The sequence below is a fragment of the Osmia lignaria genome, unplaced genomic scaffold (genome assembly GCF_051020975.1).
Source record: "Osmia lignaria lignaria isolate PbOS001 unplaced genomic scaffold, iyOsmLign1 scaffold0002, whole genome shotgun sequence".
NCBI classification, from domain to species: Eukaryota; Metazoa; Arthropoda; class Insecta; order Hymenoptera; family Megachilidae; genus Osmia; species Osmia lignaria.
Genome location: NW_027478159.1, coordinates 23,849,739 through 23,872,379, shown reverse-complemented (window position 1 = coordinate 23,872,379; position 22,641 = coordinate 23,849,739).

The following is a 22,641-nucleotide window of genomic DNA, read 5'->3' as shown; positions in this document are numbered from 1 at the left end:
GAAGAAGAAATATCTCGAAATATGTCCGTCAGACCCCTTCCCTTGAGATGAATCTGCAAATATCTCGGAAACGAACCCAGCTATGGCAAAATGTTAAGAGACCTTTTTTGTAGAGAATAATGTTTCCTACAATTTACATTCTATGATATTTTTTGATCAGAAGCGTAGTTTTCGAGATATATCGAGATATTTAAAAGTTCCGAAGCCGCACCAACATAATAGAGATACAGAAACACCGTGACCCCTTTCTTTGAGATAACTCTGCACTATTGCGACCTGCAAATGCCCATTCCAGCTCAGCTGTGCAGAAGAAGAACAACAAGAAGAAGAAATATCTCGAAATATGTCCGTCAGGCCCCTTCCCTTGAGATAAATCTGCAAATATCTCGGAAACGAAGCGAGCTATGGCAAAATGTTAAGAGACCTTTTTTGTAGTGAATTAAGTTTCCTACTTTTTATGTTCTATGATATTTTTTGATCAGATGCGTAGTTCTCGAGATATATCAAGATATTTAAAAGTTCCGAAGCCGCACCAACATTATAGAGATACAGAAACACCGTGGCCCCTTTCTTTGAGATAACTCTGCACTAGTGCGAGCCGCAAATGCCACTTCCAGCTTAGCTGTACAGAAGAAGAACAACAAGAAGAAGAAATATCTCGAAATATGTCCGTCAGGCCCCTTCCCTTGAGATATATCTGCAAATATCTCGGAAACGAAGCGAGCTATGGCAAAATGTTAAGAGACCGTTTTTGTAGAGAATTATGTTTCCTACAATTTATATTCTATGATATTTTTTGATCAGAAGCGTAGTTTTCGAGATATATCGGGATATTTAAAAGTTCCGAAGCCGCACCAACATAATAGAGATACAGAAACACCGTGGCCCCTTTCTTTGAGATAACTCTGCACTATTGCGAGCTGCAAATGCCACTTCCAGCTTAGCTGTGCAGAGGAAGAACAACAAGAAGAAGAAATATCTCGAAATATGTCCGTCAGGCCAGTTCCTTTGAGCTGAATCTGCAAATATCTCGGAAACGAAGCGAGCTATGGCAAAATGTTAAGAGACGTTTTTTATAGAGAATTATGTTTCCTACAATTTATGTTCTATGATATTTTTTGATCAGAAGCGTAGTTTTCGAGATATATCGAGATATTTAAAAGTTCCGAAGCCGCACCAACATAATAGGGATACAGAAACACCGTGGCCCCCTTCTTTGAGATAACTCTGCACTAGTGCGAGCCGCAAATGCCACTTCCAGCTTAGCTGTGCAGAAGAAGAACAACAAGAAGAAGAAATATCTCGAAATATGTCCGTCAGGCCCCTTCCCTTGAGATAAATCTGCAAATATCTCGGAAACGAAGCGAGCTATGGCAAAATCTTAAGAGACCTTTTTTGTAGAGAATTAAGTTTCCTACTTTTTATGTTCTATGATATTTTTTGATCAGATGCGTAGTTCTCGAGATATATCAAGATATTTAAAAGTTCCGAAGCCGCACCAACATAATAGGGATACAGAAACACCGTGGCCCCTTTCTTTGAGATAACTCTGCACTAGTGCGAGCCGCAAATGCCACTTCCAGCTTAGCTGTGCAGACGAAGAACAACAAGAAGACGAAATATCTCGAAATATGTCCGTCAGGCCCCTTCCCTTGAGATATATCTGCAAATATCTCGGAAACGAAGCGAGCTATGGCAAAATGTTAAGAGACCTTTTTTGTAGAGAATTATGTTTCCTACAATTTATGTTCTATGATATTTTTTGATCAGAAGCGTAGTTTTCGAGATATATCGAGATATTTAAAAGTTCCGAAGCCGCACCAACATAATAGAGATACAGAAACACCGTGGCCCCTTTCTTTGAGATAACTCTGCACTATTGCGAGCTGCAAATGCCACTTCCAGCTTAGCTGTGCAGAGGAAGAACAACAAGAAGAAGAAATATCTCGAAATATGTCCGTCAGGCCAGTTCCTTTGAGCTGAATCTGCAAATATCTCGGAAACGAAGCGAGCTATGGCAAAATGTTAAGAGACCTTTTTTGTAGAGAATTACGTTTCCTACAATTTAGGTTCTATGATATTTTTTGATCAGAAGCGTAGTTTTCGAGATGTATCGAGATATTTAAAAGTTCCGAAGCCGCACCAACATAATAGAGATACAGAAACACCGTGGCCCCTTTCTTTGAGATAACTCTGCACTAGTGCGAGCCGCAAATGCCACTTCCAGCTTAGCTGTGCAGAAGAAGAACAACAAGAAGAAGAAATATCTCGAAATATGTCCGTCAGGCCCCTTCCCTTGAGATATATCTGCAAATATCTCGGAAACGAAGCGAGCTATGGCAAAATGTTAAGAGACCTTTTTTGTAGAGAATTATGTTTCCTACAATTTATGTTCTATGATATTTTTTGATCAGAAGCGTAGTTTTCGAGATATATCGAGATATTTAAAAGTTCCGAAGCCGCACCAACATAATAGAGATACAGAAACACCGTGGCCCCTTTCTTTGAGATAACTCTGCACTATTGCGAGCTGCAAATGCCACTTCCAGCTTAGCTGTGCAGAAGAAGAACAACAAGAAGACGAAATATCTCGAAATATGTCCGTCAGGCCCCTTCCCTTGAGATATATCTGCAAATATCTCGGAAACGAAGCGAGCTATGGCAAAATGTTAAGAGACCTTTTTTGTAGAGAATTACGTTTCCTACAATTTAGGTTCTATGATATTTTTTGATCAGAAGCGTAGTTTTCGAGATGTATCGAGATATTTAAAAGTTCCGAAGCCGCACCAACATAATAGAGATACAGAAACACCGTGGCCCCTTTCTTTGAGATAACTCTGCACTAGTGCGAGCCGCAAATGCCACTTCCAGCTTAGCTGTGCAGAAGAAGAACAACAAGAAGAAGAAATATCTCGAAATATGTCCGTCAGGCCCCTTCCCTTGAGATATATCTGCAAATATCTCGGAAACGAAGCGAGCTATGGCAAAATGTTAAGAGACCTTTTTTGTAGAGAATTATGTTTCCTACAATTTATGTTCTATGATATTTTTTGATCAGAAGCGTAGTTTTCGAGATATATCGAGATATTTAAAAGTTCCGAAGCCGCACCAACATAATAGAGATACAGAAACACCGTGGCCCCTTTCTTTGAGATAACTCTGCACTATTGCGAGCTGCAAATGCCACTTCCAGCTTAGCTGTGCAGAAGAAGAACAACAAGAAGACGAAATATCTCGAAATATGTCCGTCAGGCCCCTTCCCTTGAGATATATCTGCAAATATCTCGGAAACGAAGCGAGCTATGGCAAAATGTTAAGAGACCTTTTTTGTAGAGAATTATGTTTCCTACAATTTATGTTCTATGATATTTTTTGATCAGAAGCGTAGTTTTCGAGATATATCAAGATATTTAAAAGTTCCGAAGCCGCACCAACATTATAGAGATACAGAAACACCGTGGCCCCTTTCTTTGAGATAACTCTGCACTAGTGCGAGCCGCAAATGCCACTTCCAGCTTAGCTGTGCAGAAGAAGAACAACAAGAAGAAGAAATATCTCGAAATATGTCCGTCAGGCCCCTTCCCTTGAGATATATCTGCAAATATCTCGGAAACGAAGCGAGCTATGGCAAAATGTTAAGAGACCGTTTTTGTAGAGAATTATGTTTCCTACAATTTATATTCTATGATATTTTTTGATCAGAAGCGTAGTTTTCGAGATATATCGGGATATTTAAAAGTTCCGAAGCCGCACCAACATAATAGAGATACAGAAACACCGTGGCCCCTTTCTTTGAGATAACTCTGCACTATTGCGAGCTGCAAATGCCACTTCCAGCTTAGCTGTGCAGAGGAAGAACAACAAGAAGAAGAAATATCTCGAAATATGTCCGTCAGGCCAGTTCCTTTGAGCTGAATCTGCAAATATCTCGGAAACGAAGCGAGCTATGGCAAAATGTTAAGAGACGTTTTTTATAGAGAATTATGTTTCCTACAATTTATGTTCTATGATATTTTTTGATCAGAAGCGTAGTTTTCGAGATATATCGAGATATTTAAAAGTTCCGAAGCCGCACCAACATAATAGGGATACAGAAACACCGTGGCCCCCTTCTTTGAGATAACTCTGCACTAGTGCGAGCCGCAAATGCCACTTCCAGCTTAGCTGTGCAGAAGAAGAACAACAAGAAGACGAAATATCTCGAAATATGTCCGTCAGGCCCCTTCCCTTGAGATATATCTGCAAATATCTCGGAAACGAAGCGAGCTATGGCAAAATGTTAAGAGACCTTTTTTGTAGAGAATTATGTTTCCTACAATTTATGTTCTATGATATTTTTTGATCAGAAGCGTAGTTTTCGAGATATATCGAGATATTTAAAAGTTCCGAAGCCGCACCAACATAATAGAGATACAGAAACACCGTGGCCCCTTTCTTTGAGATAACTCTGCACTAGTGCGAGCCGCAAATGCCACTTCCAGCTTAGCTGTGCAGAAGAAGAACAACAAGAAGAAGAAATATCTCGAAGTATGTCCGTCAGGCCCCTTCCCTTGAGATGAATCTGCAAATATCTCGGAAACGAAGCGAGCTATGGCAAAATGTTAAGAGACCTTTTTTGTAGAGAATTAAGTTTCCTACTTTTTATGTTCTATGATATTTTTTGATCAGATGCGTAGTTCTCGAGATATATCAAGATATTTAAAAGTTCCGAAGCCGCACCAACATAATAGGGATACAGAAACACCGTGGCCCCTTTCTTTGAGATAACTCTGCACTAGTGCGAGCCGCAAATGCCACTTCCAGCTTAGCTGTGCAGAAGAAGAACAACAAGAAGAAGAAATATCTCGAAATATGTCCGTCAGGCCCCTTCCCTTGAGATATATCTGCAAATATCTCGGAAACGAAGCGAGCTATGGCAAAATGTTAAGAGACCTTTTTTGTAGAGAATTATGTTTCCTACAATTTATGTTCTATGATATTTTTTGATCAGAAGCGTAGTTTTCGAGATATATCGAGATATTTAAAAGTTCCGAAGCCGCACCAACATAATAGAGATACAGAAACACCGTGGCCCCTTTCTTTGAGATAACTCTGCACTATTGCGACCTGCAAATGCCACTTCCAGCTCAGCTGTGCAGAAGAAGAACAACAAGAAGAAGAAATATCTCGAAATATGTCCGTCAGGCCCCTTCCCTTGAGATAAATCTGCAAATATCTCGGAAACGAAGCGAGCTATGGCAAAATGTTAAGAGACCTTTTTTGTAGAGAATTAAGTTTCCTACTTTTTATGCTCTATGATATTTTTTGATCAGATGCGTAGTTCTCGAGATATATCAAGATATTTAAAAGTTCCGAAGCCGCACTTACATAATAGAGATACAGAAACACCGTGGCCCCTTTCTTTGAGATAACTCTGCACTATTGCGAGCTGGAAATGCCACTTCCAGTTTAGCTGTGCAGAAGAAGAACAACAAGAAGAAGAAATATCTCGAAATATGTCCGTTAGGCCCCTTCCCTTCAGATAAATCTGCAAATATCTCGGAAACGAAGCGAGCTATGGCAAAATGTTAAGAGACCTTTTTTGTAGAGAATTACGTTTCCTACAATTTAGGTTCTATGATATTTTTTGATCAGAAACGTAGTTTTCGAGATGTATCGAGATATTTAAAAGTTCCGAAGCCGCACCAACATAATAGAGATACAGAAACACCGTGGCCCCTTTCTTTGAGATAACTCTGCACTAGTGCGAGCCGCAAATGCCACTTCCAGCTTAGCTGTGCAGAAGAAGAACAACAAGAAGAAGAAATATCTCGAAATATGTCCGTCAGGCCCTTCCCTTGAGATATATCTGCAAATATCTCGGAAACGAAGCGAGCTATGGCAAAATGTTAAGAGACCTTGTTTGTAGAGAATTATGTTTCCTACAATTTAGGTTCTATGATATTTTTTGATCAGAAGCGTAGTTTTCGAGATATATCGAGATATTTAAAAGTTCCGAAGCCGCACCAACATAATAGAGATACAGAAACACCGTGGCCCCTTTCTTTGAGATAACTCTGCACTATTGCGAGCTGCAAATGCCACTTCCAGCTTAGCTGTGCAGAGGAAGAACAACAAGAAGAAGAAATATCTCGAAATATGTCCGTCAGGCCAGTTCCTTTGAGCTGAATCTGCAAATATCTCGGAAACGAAGCGAGCTATGGCAAAATGTTAAGAGACCTTTTTTGTAGAGAATTACGTTTCCTACAATTTAGGTTCTATGATATTTTTTGATCAGAAGCGTAGTTTTCGAGATGTATCGAGATATTTAAAAGTTCCGAAGCCGCACCAACATAATAGAGATACAGAAACACCGTGGCCCCTTTCTTTGAGATAACTCTGCACTAGTGCGAGCCGCAAATGCCACTTCCAGCTTAGCTGTGCAGAAGAAGAACAACAAGAAGAAGAAATATCTCGAAATATGTCCGTCAGGCCCCTTCCCTTGAGATATATCTGCAAATATCTCGGAAACGAAGCGAGCTATGGCAAAATGTTAAGAGACCTTTTTTGTAGAGAATTATGTTTCCTACAATTTATGTTCTATGATATTTTTTGATCAGAAGCGTAGTTTTCGAGATATATCGAGATATTTAAAAGTTCCGAAGCCGCACCAACATAATAGAGATACAGAAACACCGTGGCCCCTTTCTTTGAGATAACTCTGCACTATTGCGAGCTGCAAATGCCACTTCCAGCTTAGCTGTGCAGAAGAAGAACAACAAGAAGACGAAATATCTCGAAATATGTCCGTCAGGCCCCTTCCCTTGAGATATATCTGCAAATATCTCGGAAACGAAGCGAGCTATGGCAAAATGTTAAGAGACCTTTTTTGTAGAGAATTATGTTTCCTACAATTTATGTTCTATGATATTTTTTGATCAGAAGCGTAGTTTTCGAGATATATCGAGATACTTAAAAGTTCCGAAGCCGCACCAACATAATAGAGATACAGAAACACCGTGGCCCCTTTCTTTGAGATAACCCTGCACTAGTGCGAGCCGCAAATGCCACTTCCAGCTTAGCTGTGCAGAAGAAGAACAACAAGAAGAAGAAACATCTCGAAATATGTCCGTCAGGCCCCTTCCCTTGAGATAAATCTGCAAATATCTCGGAAACGAAGCGAGCTATGGCAAAATGTTAAGAGACCTTTTTTGTAGAGAATTAAGTTTCCTACTTTTTATGTTCTATGATATTTTTTGATCAGATGCGTAGTTCTCGAGATATATCTAGATATTTAAAAGTTCCGAAGCCGCACCAACATAATAGGGATACAGAAACACCGTGGCCCCTTTCTTTGAGATAACTCTGCACTAGTGCGAGCCGCAAATGCCACTTCCAGCTTAGCTGTGCAGAAGAAGAACAACAAGAAGAAGAAATATCTCGAAATATGTCCGTCAGGCCCCTTCCCTTGAGATAAATCTGCAAATATCTCGGAAACGAAGCGAGCTATGGCAAAATGTTAAGAGACCTTTTTCGTAGAGAATTAAGTTTCCTACTTTTTATGTTCTATGATATTTTCTGATCAGATGCGTAGTTCTCGAGATATATCAAGATATTTAAAAGTTCCGAACCCGCACCAACATAATAGAGATACAGAAACACCGTGGCCCCTTTCTTTGAGATAACTCTGCACTATTGCGAGCTGCAAATGCCACTTCCAGCTTAGCTGTGCAGAGGAAGAATAACAAGAAGAAGAAATATCTCGAAATATGTCCGTCAGGCCAGTTCCTTTGAGCTGAATCTGCAAATATCTCGGAAACGAAGCGAGCTATGGCAAAATGTTAAGAGACCTTTTTTGTAGAGAATTAAGTTTCCTACTTTTTATGTTCTATGATATTTTTTGATCAGATGCGTAGTTCTCGAGATATATCAAGATATTTAAAAGTTCCGAAGCCGCACCAACATAATAGAGATACAGAAACACCGTGGCCCCTTTCTTTGAGATAACTCTGCACTATTGCGAGCTGCAAATGCCACTTCCAGCTTAGCTGTGCAGAGGAAGAACAACAAGAAGAAGAAATATCTCGAAATATGTCCGTCAGGCCAGTTCCTTTGAGCTGAATCTGCAAATATCTCGGAAACGAAGCGAGCTATGGCAAAATGTTAAGAGACGTTTTTTGTAGAGAATTACGTTTCCTACAATTTATGTTCTATGATATTTTTTGATCAGAAGCGTAGTTCTCGAGATATATCGAGATATTTAAAAGTTCCGAAGCCGCACCAACATAATAGGGATACAGAAACACCGTGGCCCCTTTCTTTGAGATAACTCTGCACTAGTGCGAGCCGCAAATGCCACTTCCAGCTTAGCTGTGCAGAAGAAGAACAACAAGAAGAAGAAATATCTCGAAATATGTCCGTCAGGCCCCTTCCCTTGAGATAAATCTGCAAATATCTCGGAAACGAAGCGAGCTATGGCAAAATGTTAAGAGACCTTTTTTGTAGACAATTAAGTTTCCTACTTTTTATGTTCTATGATATTTTTTGATCAGATGCGTAGTTCTCGAGACATATCAAGATATTTAAAAGTTCCGAAGCCGCACCAACATAATAGAGATACAGAAACACCGTGGCCCCTTTCTTTGAGATAACTCTGCACTATTGCGAGCTGCAAATGCCACTTCCAGCTTAGCTGTGCAGAGGAAGAACAACAAGAAGAAGAAATATCTCGAAATATGTCCGTCAGGCCAGTTCCTTTGAGCTGAATCTGCAAATATCTCGGAAACGAAGCGAGCTATGCCAAAATGTTAAGAGACCTTTTTTGTAGAGAATTATGTTTCCTACAATTTAGGTTCTATGATATTTTTTGATCAGATGCGTAGTTTTCGAGATGTATCGAGATATTTAAAAGTTCCGAAGCCGCACCAACATAATAGAGATACAGAAACACCGTGGCCCCTTTCTTTGAGATAACTCTGCACTAGTGCGAGCCGCAAATGCCACTTCCAGCTTAGCTGTGCAGAAGAAGAACAACAAGAAGAAGAAATATCTCGAAATATGTCCGTCAGGCCCCTTCCCTTGAGATAAATCTGCAAATATCTCGGAAACGAAGCGAGCTATGGCAAAATGTTAAGAGACCTTTTTCGTAGAGAATTAAGTTTCCTACTTTTTATGTTCTATGATATTTTCTGATCAGATGCGTAGTTCTCGAGATATATCAAGATATTTAAAAGTTCCGAACCCGCACCAACATAATAGAGATACAGAAACACCGTGGCCCCTTTCTTTGAGATAACTCTGCACTATTGCGAGCTGCAAATGCCACTTCCAGCTTAGCTGTGCAGAGGAAGAATAACAAGAAGAAGAAATATCTCGAAATATGTCCGTCAGGCCAGTTCCTTTGAGCTGAATCTGCAAATATCTCGGAAACGAAGCGAGCTATGGCAAAATGTTAAGAGACCTTTTTTGTAGAGAATTAAGTTTCCTACTTTTTATGTTCTATGATATTTTTTGATCAGATGCGTAGTTCTCGAGATATATCAAGATATTTAAAAGTTCCGAAGCCGCACCAACATAATAGAGATACAGAAACACCGTGGCCCCTTTCTTTGAGATAACTCTGCACTATTGCGAGCTGCAAATGCCACTTCCAGCTTAGCTGTGCAGAGGAAGAACAACAAGAAGAAGAAATATCTCGAAATATGTCCGTCAGGCCAGTTCCTTTGAGCTGAATCTGCAAATATCTCGGAAACGAAGCGAGCTATGGCAAAATGTTAAGAGACGTTTTTTATAGAGAATTATGTTTTCTACAATTTATGTTCTATGATATTTTTTGATCAGAAGCGTAGTTTTCGAGATATATCGAGATATTTAAAAGTTCCGAAGCCGCACCAACATAATAGGGATACAGAAACACCGTGGCCCCTTTCTTTGAGATAACTCTGCACTAGTGCGAGCCGCAAATGCCACTTCCAGCTTAGCTGTGCAGAAGAAGAACAACAAGAAGACGAAATATCTCGAAATATGTCCGTCAGGCCCCTTCCCTTGAGATATATCTGCAAATATCTCGGAAACGAAGCGAGCTATGGCAAAATGTTAAGAGACCTTTTTTGTAGAGAATTATGTTTCCTACAATTTATGTTCTATGATATTTTTTGATCAGAAGCGTAGTTTTCGAGATATATCGAGATACTTAAAAGTTCCGAAGCCGCACCAACATAATAGAGATACAGAAACACCGTGGCCCCTTTCTTTGAGATAACCCTGCACTAGTGCGAGCCGCAAATGCCACTTCCAGCTTAGCTGTGCAGAAGAAGAACAACAAGAAGAAGAAACATCTCGAAATATGTCCGTCAGGCCCCTTCCCTTGAGATAAATCTGCAAATATCTCGGAAACGAAGCGAGCTATGGCAAAATGTTAAGAGACCTTTTTTGTAGAGAATTAAGTTTCCTACTTTTTATGTTCTATGATATTTTTTGATCAGATGCGTAGTTCTCGAGATATATCAAGATATTTAAAAGTTCCGAAGCCGCACCAACATAATAGGGATACAGAAACACCGTGGCCCCTTTCTTTGAGATAACTCTGCACTAGTGCGAGCCGCAAATGCCACTTCCAGCTTAGCTGTGCAGAAGAAGAACAACAAGAAGAAGAAATATCTCGAAATATGTCCGTCAGGCCCCTTCCCTTGAGATATATCTGCAAATATCTCGGAAACGAAGCGAGCTATGGCAAAATGTTGAGAGACCTTTTTTGTAGAGAATTATGTTTCCTACAATTTATGTTCTATGATATTTTTTGATCAGAAGCGTAGTTTTCGAGATATATCGAGATATTTAAAAGTTCCGAAGCCGCACCAACATAATAGAGATACAGAAACACCGTGGCCCCTTTCTTTGAGATAACTCTGCACTAGTGCGAGCCGCAAATGCCACTTCCAGCTTAGCTGTGCAGAAGAAGAACAACAAGAAGAAGAAATATCTCGAAATATGTCCGTCAGGCCCCTTCCCTTGAGATAAATCTGCAAATATCTCGGAAACGAAGCGAGCTATGGCAAAATGTTAAGAGACGTTTTTCGTAGAGAATTAAGTTTCCTACTTTTTATGTTCTATGATATTTTCTGATCAGATGCGTAGTTCTCGAGATATATCAAGATATTTAAAAGTTCCGAAGCCGCACCAACATAATAGAGATACAGAAACACCGTGGCCCCTTTCTTTGAGATAACTCTGCACTATTGCGAGCTGTAAATGCCACTTCCAGCTTAGCTGTGCAGAAGAAGAATAACAAGAAGAAGAAATATCTCGAAATATGTCCGTCAGGCCCCTTCCCTTGAGATATATCTGCAAATATCTCGGAAACGAAGCGAGCTATGGCAAAATGTTAAGAGACCTTTTTTGTAGAGAATTATGTTTCCTACAATTTAGGTTCTATGATATTTTTTGATCAGATGCGTAGTTTTCGAGATGTATCGAGATATTTAAAAGTTCCGAAGCCGCACCAACATCATAGAGATACAGAAACACCGTGGCCCCTTTCTTTGAGATAACTCTGCACTAGTGCGAGCCGCAAATGCCACTTCCAGCTTAGCTGTGCAGAAGAAGAACAACAAGAAGAAGAAATATCTCGAAATATGTCCGTCAGGCCCCTTCCCTTGAGATAAATCTGCAAATATCTCGGAAACGAAGCGAGCTATGGCAAAATGTTAAGAGACCTTTTTCGTAGAGAATTAAGTTTCCTACTTTTTATGTTCTATGATATTTTCTGATCAGATGCGTAGTTCTCGAGATATATCAAGATATTTAAAAGTTCCGAACCCGCACCAACATAATAGAGATACAGAAACACCGTGGCCCCTTTCTTTGAGATAACTCTGCACTATTGCGAGCTGCAAATGCCACTTCCAGCTTAGCTGTGCAGAGGAAGAATAACAAGAAGAAGAAATATCTCGAAATATGTCCGTCAGGCCAGTTCCTTTGAGCTGAATCTGCAAATATCTCGGAAACGAAGCGAGCTATGGCAAAATGTTAAGAGACCTTTTTTGTAGAGAATTAAGTTTCCTACTTTTTATGTTCTATGATATTTTTTGATCAGATGCGTAGTTCTCGAGATATATCAAGATATTTAAAAGTTCCGAAGCCGCACCAACATAATAGAGATACAGAAACACCGTGGCCCCTTTCTTTGAGATAACTCTGCACTATTGCGAGCTGCAAATGCCACTTCCAGCTTAGCTGTGCAGAGGAAGAACAACAAGAAGAAGAAATATCTCGAAATATGTCCGTCAGGCCAGTTCCTTTGAGCTGAATCTGCAAATATCTCGGAAACGAAGCGAGCTATGGCAAAATGTTAAGAGACCTTTTTTGTAGAGAATTACGTTTCCTACAATTTAGGTTCTATGATATTTTTTGATCAGAAGCGTAGTTTTCGAGATGTATCGAGATATTTAAAAGTTCCGAAGCCGCACCAACATAATAGAGATACAGAAACACCGTGGCCCCTTTCTTTGAGATAACTCTGCACTAGTGCGAGCCGCAAATACCACTTCCAGCTTAGCTGTGCAGAAGAAGAACAACAAGAAGAAGAAATATCTCGAAATATGTCCGTCAGGCCCCTTCCCTTGAGATATATCTGCAAATATCTCGGAAACGAAGCGAGCTATGGCAAAATGTTAAGAGACCTTTTTTGTAGAGAATTATGTTTCCTACAATTTATGTTCTATGATATTTTTTGATCAGAAGCGTAGTTTTCGAGATATATCGAGATATTTAAAAGTTCCGAAGCCGCACCAACATAATAGAGATACAGAAACACCGTGGCCCCTTTCTTTGAGATAACTCTGCACTATTGCGAGCTGCAAATGCCACTTCCAGCTTAGCTGTGCAGAGGAAGAACAACAAGAAGAAGAAATATCTCGAAATATGTCCGTCAGGCCAGTTCCTTTGAGCTGAATCTGCAAATATCTCGGAAACGAAGCGAGCTATGGCAAAATGTTAAGAGACGTTTTTTATAGAGAATTATGTTTCCTACAATTTATGTTCTATGATATTTTTTGATCAGAAGCGTAGTTTTCGAGATATATCGAGATATTTAAAAGTTCCGAAGCCGCACCAACATAATAGGGATACAGAAACACCGTGGCCCCTTTCTTTGAGATAACTCTGCACTAGTGCGAGCCGCAAATGCCACTTCCAGCTTAGCTGTGCAGAAGAAGAACAACAAGAAGACGAAATATCTCGAAATATGTCCGTCAGGCCCCTTCCCTTGAGATATATCTGCAAATATCTCGGAAACGAAGCGAGCTATGGCAAAATGTTAAGAGACCTTTTTTGTAGAGAATTATGTTTCCTACAATTTATGTTCTATGATATTTTTTGATCAGAAGCGTAGTTTTCGAGATATATCGAGATACTTAAAAGTTCCGAAGCCGCACCAACATAATAGAGATACAGAAACACCGTGGCCCCTTTCTTTGAGATAACCCTGCACTAGTGCGAGCCGCAAATGCCACTTCCAGCTTAGCTGTGCAGAAGAAGAACAACAAGAAGAAGAAACATCTCGAAATATGTCCGTCAGGCCCCTTCCCTTGAGATAAATCTGCAAATATCTCGGAAACGAAGCGAGCTATGGCAAAATGTTAAGAGACCTTTTTAGTAGAGAATTACGTTTCCTACAATTTAGGTTCTATGATATTTTTTGATCAGAAGCGTAGTTTTCGAGATGTATCGAGATATTTAAAAGTTCCGAAGCCGCACCAGCATAATAGAGATACAGAAACACCGTGGCCCCTTTCTTTGAGATAACTCTGCACTAGTGTCGAGCCGCAAATGCCACTTCCAGCTTAGCTGTGCAGAAGAAGAACAACAAGAAGAAGAAATATCTCGAAATATGTCCGTCAGGCCCCTTCCCTTGAGATATATCTGCAAATATCTCGGAAACGAAGCGAGCTATGGCAAAATGTTAAGAGACCTTTTTTGTAGAGAATTATGTTTCCTACAATTTATGTTCTATGATATTTTTTGATCAGAAGCGTAGTTTTCGAGATATATCGAGATATTTAAAAGTTCCGAAGCCGCACCAACATAATAGAGATACAGAAACACCGTGGCCCCTTTCTTTGAGATAACTCTGCACTATTGCGAGCTGCAAATGCCACTTCCAGCTTAGCTGTGCAGAGGAAGAACAACAAGAAGAAGAAATATCTCGAAATATGTCCGTCAGGCCAGTTCCTTTGAGCTGAATCTGCAAATATCTCGGAAACGAAGCGAGCTATGGCAAAATGTTAAGAGACGTTTTTTATAGAGAATTATGTTTCCTACAATTTATGTTCTATGATATTTTTTGATCAGAAGCGTAGTTTTCGAGATATATCGAGATATTTAAAAGTTCCGAAGCCGCACCAACATAATAGGGATACAGAAACACCGTGGCCCCTTTCTTTGAGATAACTCTGCACTAGTGCGAGCCGCAAATGCCACTTCCAGCTTAGCTGTGCAGAAGAAGAACAACAAGAAGACGAAATATCTCGAAATATGTCCGTCAGGCCCCTTCCCTTGAGATATATCTGCAAATATCTCGGAAACGAAGCGAGCTATGGCAAAATGTTAAGAGACCTTTTTTGTAGAGAATTATGTTTCCTACAATTTAGGTTCTATGATATTTTTTGATCAGAAGCGTAGTTTTCGAGATGTATCGAGATATTTAAAAGTTCCGAAGCCGCACCAACATAATAGAGATACAGAAACACCGTGGCCCCTTTCTTTGAGATAACTCTGCACTAGTGCGAGCCGCAAATGCCACTTCCAGCTTAGCTGTGCAGAAGAAGAACAACAAGAAGAAGAAATATCTCGAAATATGTCCGTCAGGCCCCTTCCCTTGAGATAAATCTGCAAATATCTCGGAAACGAAGCGAGCTATGGCAAAATGTTAAGAGACCTTTTTTGTAGACAATTAAGTTTCCTACTTTTTATGTTCTATGATATTTTTTGATCAGATGCGTAGTTCTCGAGATATATCAAGATATTTAAAAGTTCCGAAGCCGCACCAACATAATAGAGATACAGAAACACCGTGGCCCCTTTCTTTGAGATAACTCTGCACTATTGCGAGCTGTAAATGCCACTTCCAGCTTAGCTGTGCAGAAGAAGAATAACAAGAAGAAGAAATATCTCGAAATATGTCCGTCAGGCCCCTTCCCTTGAGATATATCTGCAAATATCTCGGAAACGAAGCGAGCTATGGCAAAATGTTAAGAGACCTTTTTTGTAGAGAATTATGTTTCCTACAATTTAGGTTCTATGATATTTTTTGATCAGATGCGTAGTTTTCGAGATGTATCGAGATATTTAAAAGTTCCGAAGCCGCACCAACATAGTAGAGATACAGAAACACCGTGGCCCCTTTCTTTGAGATAACTCTGCACTAGTGCGAGCCGCAAATGCCACTTCCAGCTTAGCTGTGCAGAAGAAGAACAACAAGAAGAAGAAATATCTCGAAATATGTCCGTCAGGCCCCTTCCCTTGAGATATATCTGCAAATATCTCGGAAACGAAGCGAGCTATGGCAAAATGTTAAGAGACCTTTTTTGTAGAGAATTAAGTTTCCTACTTTTTATGTTCTATGATATTTTTTGATCAGATGCGTAGTTCTCGAGATATATCAAGATATTTAAAAGTTCCGAAGCCGCACCAACATAATAGGGATACAGAAACACCGTGGCCCCTTTCTTTGAGATAACTCTGCACTAGTGCGAGCCGCAAATGCCACTTCCAGCTTAGCTGTGCAGAAGAAGAACAACAAGAAGAAGAAATATCTCGAAATATGTCCGTCAGGCCCCTTCCCTTGAGATATATCTGCAAATATCTCGGAAACGAAGCGAGCTATGGCAAAATGTTAAGAGACCTTTTTTGTAGAGAATTAAGTTTCCTACTTTTTATGTTCTATGATATTTTTTGATCAGATGCGTAGTTCTCGAGATATATCAAGATATTTAAAAGTTCCGAAGCCGCACCAACATAATAGAGATACAGAAACACCGTGGCCCCTTTCTTTGAGATAACTCTGCACTATTGCGAGCTGCAAATGCCACTTCCAGCTTAGCTGTGCAGAGGAAGAACAACAAGAAGAAGAAATATCTCGAAATATGTCCGTCAGGCCAGTTCCTTTGAGCTGAATCTGCAAATATCTCGGAAACGAAGCGAGCTATGGCAAAATGTTAAGAGACCTTTTTAGTAGAGAATTACGTTTCCTATAATTTAGGTTCTATGATATTTTTTGATCAGAAGCGTAGTTTTCGAGATGTATCGAGATATTTAAAAGTTCCGAAGCCGCACCAACATAATAGAGATACAGAAACACCGTGGCCCCTTTCTTTGAGATAACTCTGCACTAGTGTCGAGCCGCAAATGCCACTTCCAGCTTAGCTGTGCAGAAGAAGAACAACAAGAAGAAGAAATATCTCGAAATATGTCCGTCAGGCCCCTTCCCTTGGGATATATCTGCAAATATCTCGGAAACGAAGCGAGCTATGGCAAAATGTTAAGAGACCTTTTTTGTAGAGAATTAAGTTTCCTACTTTTTATGTTCTATGATATTTTTTGATCAGATGCGTAGTTCTCGAGATATATCAAGATATTTAAAAGTTCCGAAGCCGCACCAACATAATAGGGATACAGAAACACCGTGGCCCCTTTCTTTGAGATAACTCTGCACTAGTGCGAGCCGCAAATGCCACTTCCAGCTTAGCTGTGCAGAAGAAGAACAACAAGAAGAAGAAATATCTCGAAATATGTCCGTCAGGCCCCTTCCCTTGAGATATATCTGCAAATATCTCGGAAACGAAGCGAGCTATGGCAAAATGTTAAGAGACCTTTTTTGTAGAGAATTAAGTTTCCTACTTTTTATGTTCTATGATATTTTTTGATCAGATGCGTAGTTCTCGAGATATATCAAGATATTTAAAAGTTCCGAAGCCGCACCAACATAATAGAGATACAGAAACACCGTGGCCCCTTTCTTTGAGATAACTCTGCACTATTGCGAGCTGCAAATGCCACTTCCAGCTTAGCTGTGCAGAGGAAGAACAACAAGAAGAAGAAATATCTCGAAATATGTCCGTCAGGCCAGTTCCTTTGAGCTGAATCTGCAAATATCTCGGAAACGAAGCGAGCTATGGCAAAATGTTAAGAGACCTTTTTAGTAGAGAATTACGTTTCCTATAATTTAGGTTCTATGATATTTTTTGATCAGAAGCGTAGTTTTCGAGATGTATCGAGATATTTAAAAGTTCCGAAGCCGCACCAACATAATAGAGATACAGAAACACCGTGGCCCCTTTCTTTGAGATAACTCTGCACTAGTGTCGAGCCGCAAATGCCACTTCCAGCTTAGCTGTGCAGAAGAAGAACAACAAGAAGAAGAAATATCTCGAAATATGTCCGTCAGGCCCCTTCCCTTGAGATATATCTGCAAATATCTCGGAAACGAAGCGAGCTATGGCAAAATGTTAAGAGACCTTTTTTGTAGAGAATTATGTTTCCTACAGTTTATGTTCTATGATATTTTTTGATCAGAAGCGTAGTTTTCGAGATATATCGAGATATTTAAAAGTTCCGAAGCCGCACCAACATAATAGAGATACAGAAACACCGTGGCCCCTTTCTTTGAGATAACTCTGCACTATTGCGAGCTGCAAATGCCACTTCCAGCTTAGCTGTGCAGAGGAAGAACAACAAGAAGAAGAAATATCTCGAAATATGTCCGTCAGGCCAGTTCCTTTGAGCTGAATCTGCAAATATCTCGGAAACGAAGCGAGCTATGGCAAAATGTTAAGAGACGTTTTTTATAGAGAATTATGTTTCCTACAATTTATGTTCTATGATATTTTTTGATCAGAAGCGTAGTTTTCGAGATATATCGAGATATTTAAAAGTTCCGAAGCCGCACCAACATAATAGGGATACAGAAACACCGTGGCCCCTTTCTTTGAGATAACTCTGCACTAGTGCGAGCCGCAAATGCCACTTCCAGCTTAGCTGTGCAGAAGAAGAACAACAAGAAGACGAAATATCTCGAAATATGTCCGTCAGGCCCCTTCCCTTGAGATATATCTGCAAATATCTCGGAAACGAAGCGAGCTATGGCAAAATGTTAAGAGACCTTTTTTGTAGAGAATTATGTTTCCTACAATTTATGTTCTATGATATTTTTTGATCAGAAGCGTAGTTTTCGAGATATATCGAGATACTTAAAAGTTCCGAAGCCGCACCAACATAATAGAGATACAGAAACACCGTGGCCCCTTTCTTTGAGATAACCCTGCACTAGTGCGAGCCGCAAATGCCACTTCCAGCTTAGCTGTGCAGAAGAAGAACAACAAGAAGAAGAAACATCTCGAAATATGTCCGTCAGGCCCCTTCCCTTGAGATAAATCTGCAAATATCTCGGAAACGAAGCGAGCTATGGCAAAATGTTAAGAGACCTTTTTAGTAGAGAATTACGTTTCCTACAATTTAGGTTCTATGATATTTTTTGATCAGAAGCGTAGTTTTCGAGATGTATCGAGATATTTAAAAGTTCCGAAGCCGCACCAACATAATAGAGATACAGAAACACCGTGGCCCCTTTCTTTGAGATAACTCTGCACTAGTGTCGAGCCGCAAATGCCACTTCCAGCTTAGCTGTGCAGAAGAAGAACAACAAGAAGAAGAAATATCTCGAAATATGTCCGTCAGGCCCCTTCCCTTGAGATATATCTGCAAATATCTCGGAAACGAAGCGAGCTATGGCAAAATGTTAAGAGACCTTTTTTGTAGAGAATTATGTTTCCTACAATTTATGTTCTATGATATTTTTTGATCAGAAGCGTAGTTTTCGAGATATATCGAGATATTTAAAAGTTCCGAAGCCGCACCAACATAATAGAGATACAGAAACACCGTGGCCCCTTTCTTTGAGATAACTCTGCACTATTGCGAGCTGCAAATGCCACTTCCAGCTTAGCTGTGCAGAGGAAGAACAACAAGAAGAAGAAATATCTCGAAATATGTCCGTCAGGCCAGTTCCTTTGAGCTGAATCTGCAAATATCTCGGAAACGAAGCGAGCTATGGCAAAATGTTAAGAGACGTTTTTTATAGAGAATTATGTTTCCTACAATTTATGTTCTATGATATTTTTTGATCAGAAGCGTAGTTTTCGAGATATATCGAGATATTTAAAAGTTCCGAAGCCGCACCAACATAATAGGGATACAGAAACACCGTGGCCCCTTTCTTTGAGATAACTCTGCACTAGTGCGAGCCGCAAATGCCACTTCCAGCTTAGCTGTGCAGAAGAAGAACAACAAGAAGACGAAATATCTCGAAATATGTCCGTCAGGCCCCTTCCCTTGAGATATATCTGCAAATATCTCGGAAACGAAGCGAGCTATGGCAAAATGTTAAGAGACCTTTTTTGTAGAGAATTATGTTTCCTACAATTTATGTTCTATGATATTTTTTGATCAGAAGCGTAGTTTTCGAGATATATCGAGATACTTAAAAGTTCCGAAGCCGCACCAACATAATAGAGATACAGAAACACCGTGGCCCCTTTCTTTGAGATAACCCTGCACTAGTGCGAGCCGCAAATGCCACTTCCAGCTTAGCTGTGCAGAAGAAGAACAACAAGAAGAAGAAACATCTCGAAATATGTCCGTCAGGCCCCTTCCCTTGAGATAAATCTGCAAATATCTCGGAAACGAAGCGAGCTATGGCAAAATGTTAAGAGACCTTTTTTGTAGAGAATTAAGTTTCCTACTTTTTATGTTCTATGATATTTTTTGAGCAGATGCGTAGTTCTCGAGATATATCAAGATATTTAAAAGTTCCGAAGCCGCACCAACATAATAGGGATACAGAAACACCGTGGCCCCTTTCTTTGAGATAACTCTGCACTAGTGCGAGCCGCAAATGCCACTTCCAGCTTAGCTGTGCAGAAGAAGAACAACAAGAAGAAGAAATATCTCGAAATATGTCCGTCAGGCCCCTTCCCTTGAGATATATCTGCAAATATCTCGGAAACGAAGCGAGCTATGGCAAAATGTTAAGAGACCTTTTTTGTAGAGAATTATGTTTCCTACAATTTATGTTCTATGATATTTTTTGATCAGAAGCGTAGTTTTCGAGATATATCGAGATATTTAAAAGTTCCGAAGCCGCACCAACATAATAGAGATACAGAAACACCGTGGCCCCTTTCTTTGAGATAACTCTGCACTAGTGCGAGCCGCAAATGCCACTTCCAGCTTAGCTGTGCAGAAGAAGAACAACAAGAAGAAGAAATATCTCGAAATATGTCCGTCAGGCCCCTTCCCTTGAGATAAATCTGCAAATATCTCGGAAACGAAGCGAGCTATGGCAAAATGTTAAGAGACCTTTTTCGTAGAGAATTAAGTTTCCTACTTTTTATGTTCTATGATATTTTCTGATCAGATGCGTAGTTCTCGAGATATATCAAGATATTTAAAAGTTCCGAACCCGCACCAACATAATAGAGATACAGAAACACCGTGGCCCCTTTCTTTGAGATAACTCTGCACTATTGCGAGCTGCAAATGCCACTTCCAGCTTAGCTGTGCAGAGGAAGAATAACAAGAAGAAGAAATATCTCGAAATATGTCCGTCAGGCCAGTTCCTTTGAGCTGAATCTGCAAATATCTCGGAAACGAAGCGAGCTATGGCAAAATGTTAAGAGACCTTTTTTGTAGAGAATTAAGTTTCCTACTTTTTATGTTCTATGATATTTTTTGATCAGATGCGTAGTTCTCGAGATATATCAAGATATTTAAAAGTTCCGAAGCCGCACCAACATAATAGAGATACAGAAACACCGTGGCCCCTTTCTTTGAGATAACTCTGCACTATTGCGAGCTGCAAATGCCACTTCCAGCTTAGCTGTGCAGAGGAAGAACAACAAGAAGAAGAAATATCTCGAAATATGTCCGTCAGGCCAGTTCCTTTGAGCTGAATCTGCAAATATCTCGGAAACGAAGCGAGCTATGGCAAAATGTTAAGAGACGTTTTTTGTAGAGAATTACGTTTCCTACAATTTATGTTCTATGATATTTTTTGATCAGAAGCGTAGTTCTCGAGATATATCGAGATATTTAAAAGTTCCGAAGCCGCACCAACATAATAGGGATACAGAAACTCCGTGGCCCCTTTCTTTGAGATAACTCTGCACTAGTGCGAGCCGCAAATGCCACTTCCAGCTTAGCTGTGCAGAAGAAGAACAACAAGAAGAAGAAATATCTCGAAATATGTCCGTCAGGCCCCTTCCCTTGAGATAAATCTGCAAATATCTCGGAAACGAAGCGAGCTATGGCAAAATGTTAAGAGACCTTTTTTGTAGAGAATTAAGTTTCCTACTTTTTATGTTCTATGATATTTTTTGATCAGATGCGTAGTTCTCGAGATATATCAAGATATTTAAAAGTTCCGAAGCCGCACCAACATAATAGAGATACAGAAACACCGTGGCCCCTTTCTTTGAGATAACTCTGCACTATTGCGAGCTGTAAATGCCACTTCCAGCTTAGCTGTGCAGAAGAAGAATAACAAGAAGAAGAAATATCTCGAAATATGTCCGTCAGGCCCCTTCCCTTGAGATATATCTGCAAATATCTCGGAAACGAAGCGAGCTATGGCAAAATGTTAAGAGACCTTTTTTGTAGAGAATTATGTTTCCTACAATTTAGGTTCTATGATATTTTTTGATCAGAAGCGTAGTTTTCGAGATGTATCGAGATATTTAAAAGTTCCGAAGCCGCACCAACATAATAGAGATACAGAAACACCGTGGCCCCTTTCTTTGAGATAACTCTGCACTAGTGCGAGCCGCAAATGCCACTTCCAGCTTAGCTGTGCAGAAGAAGAACAACAAGAAGAAGAAATATCTCGAAATATGTCCGTCAGGCCCCTTCCCTTGAGATAAATCTGCAAATATCTCGGAAACGAAGCGAGCTATGGCAAAATGTTAAGAGACCTTTTTTGTAGAGAATTAAGTTTCCTACTTTTTATGTTCTATGATATTTTTTGATCAGATGCGTAGTTCTCGAGATATATGAAGATATTTAAAAGTTCCGAAGCCGCACCAACATAATAGAGATACAGAAACACCGTGGCCCCTTTCTTTGAGATAACTCTGCACTATTGCGAGCTGTAAATGCCACTTCCAGCTTAGCTGTGCAGAAGAAGAATAACAAGAAGAAGAAATATCTCGAAATATGTCCGTCAGGCCCCTTCCCTTGAGATATATCTGCAAATATCTCGGAAACGAAGCGAGCTATGGCAAAATGTTAAGAGACCTTTTTTGTAGAGAATTATGTTTCCTACAATTTAGGTTCTATGATATTTTTTGATCAGAAGCGTAGTTTTCGAGATGTATCGAGATATTTAAAAGTTCCGAAGCCGCACCAACATAATAGAGATACAGAAACACCGTGGCCCCTTTCTTTGAGATAACTCTGCACTAGTGCGAGCCGCAAATGCCACTTCCAGCTTATCTGTGCAGAAGAAGAACAACAAGAAGAAGAAATATCTCGAAATATGTCCGTCAGGCCCCTTCCCTTGAGATATATCTGCAAATATCTCGGAAACGAAGCGAGCTATGGCAAAATGTTAAG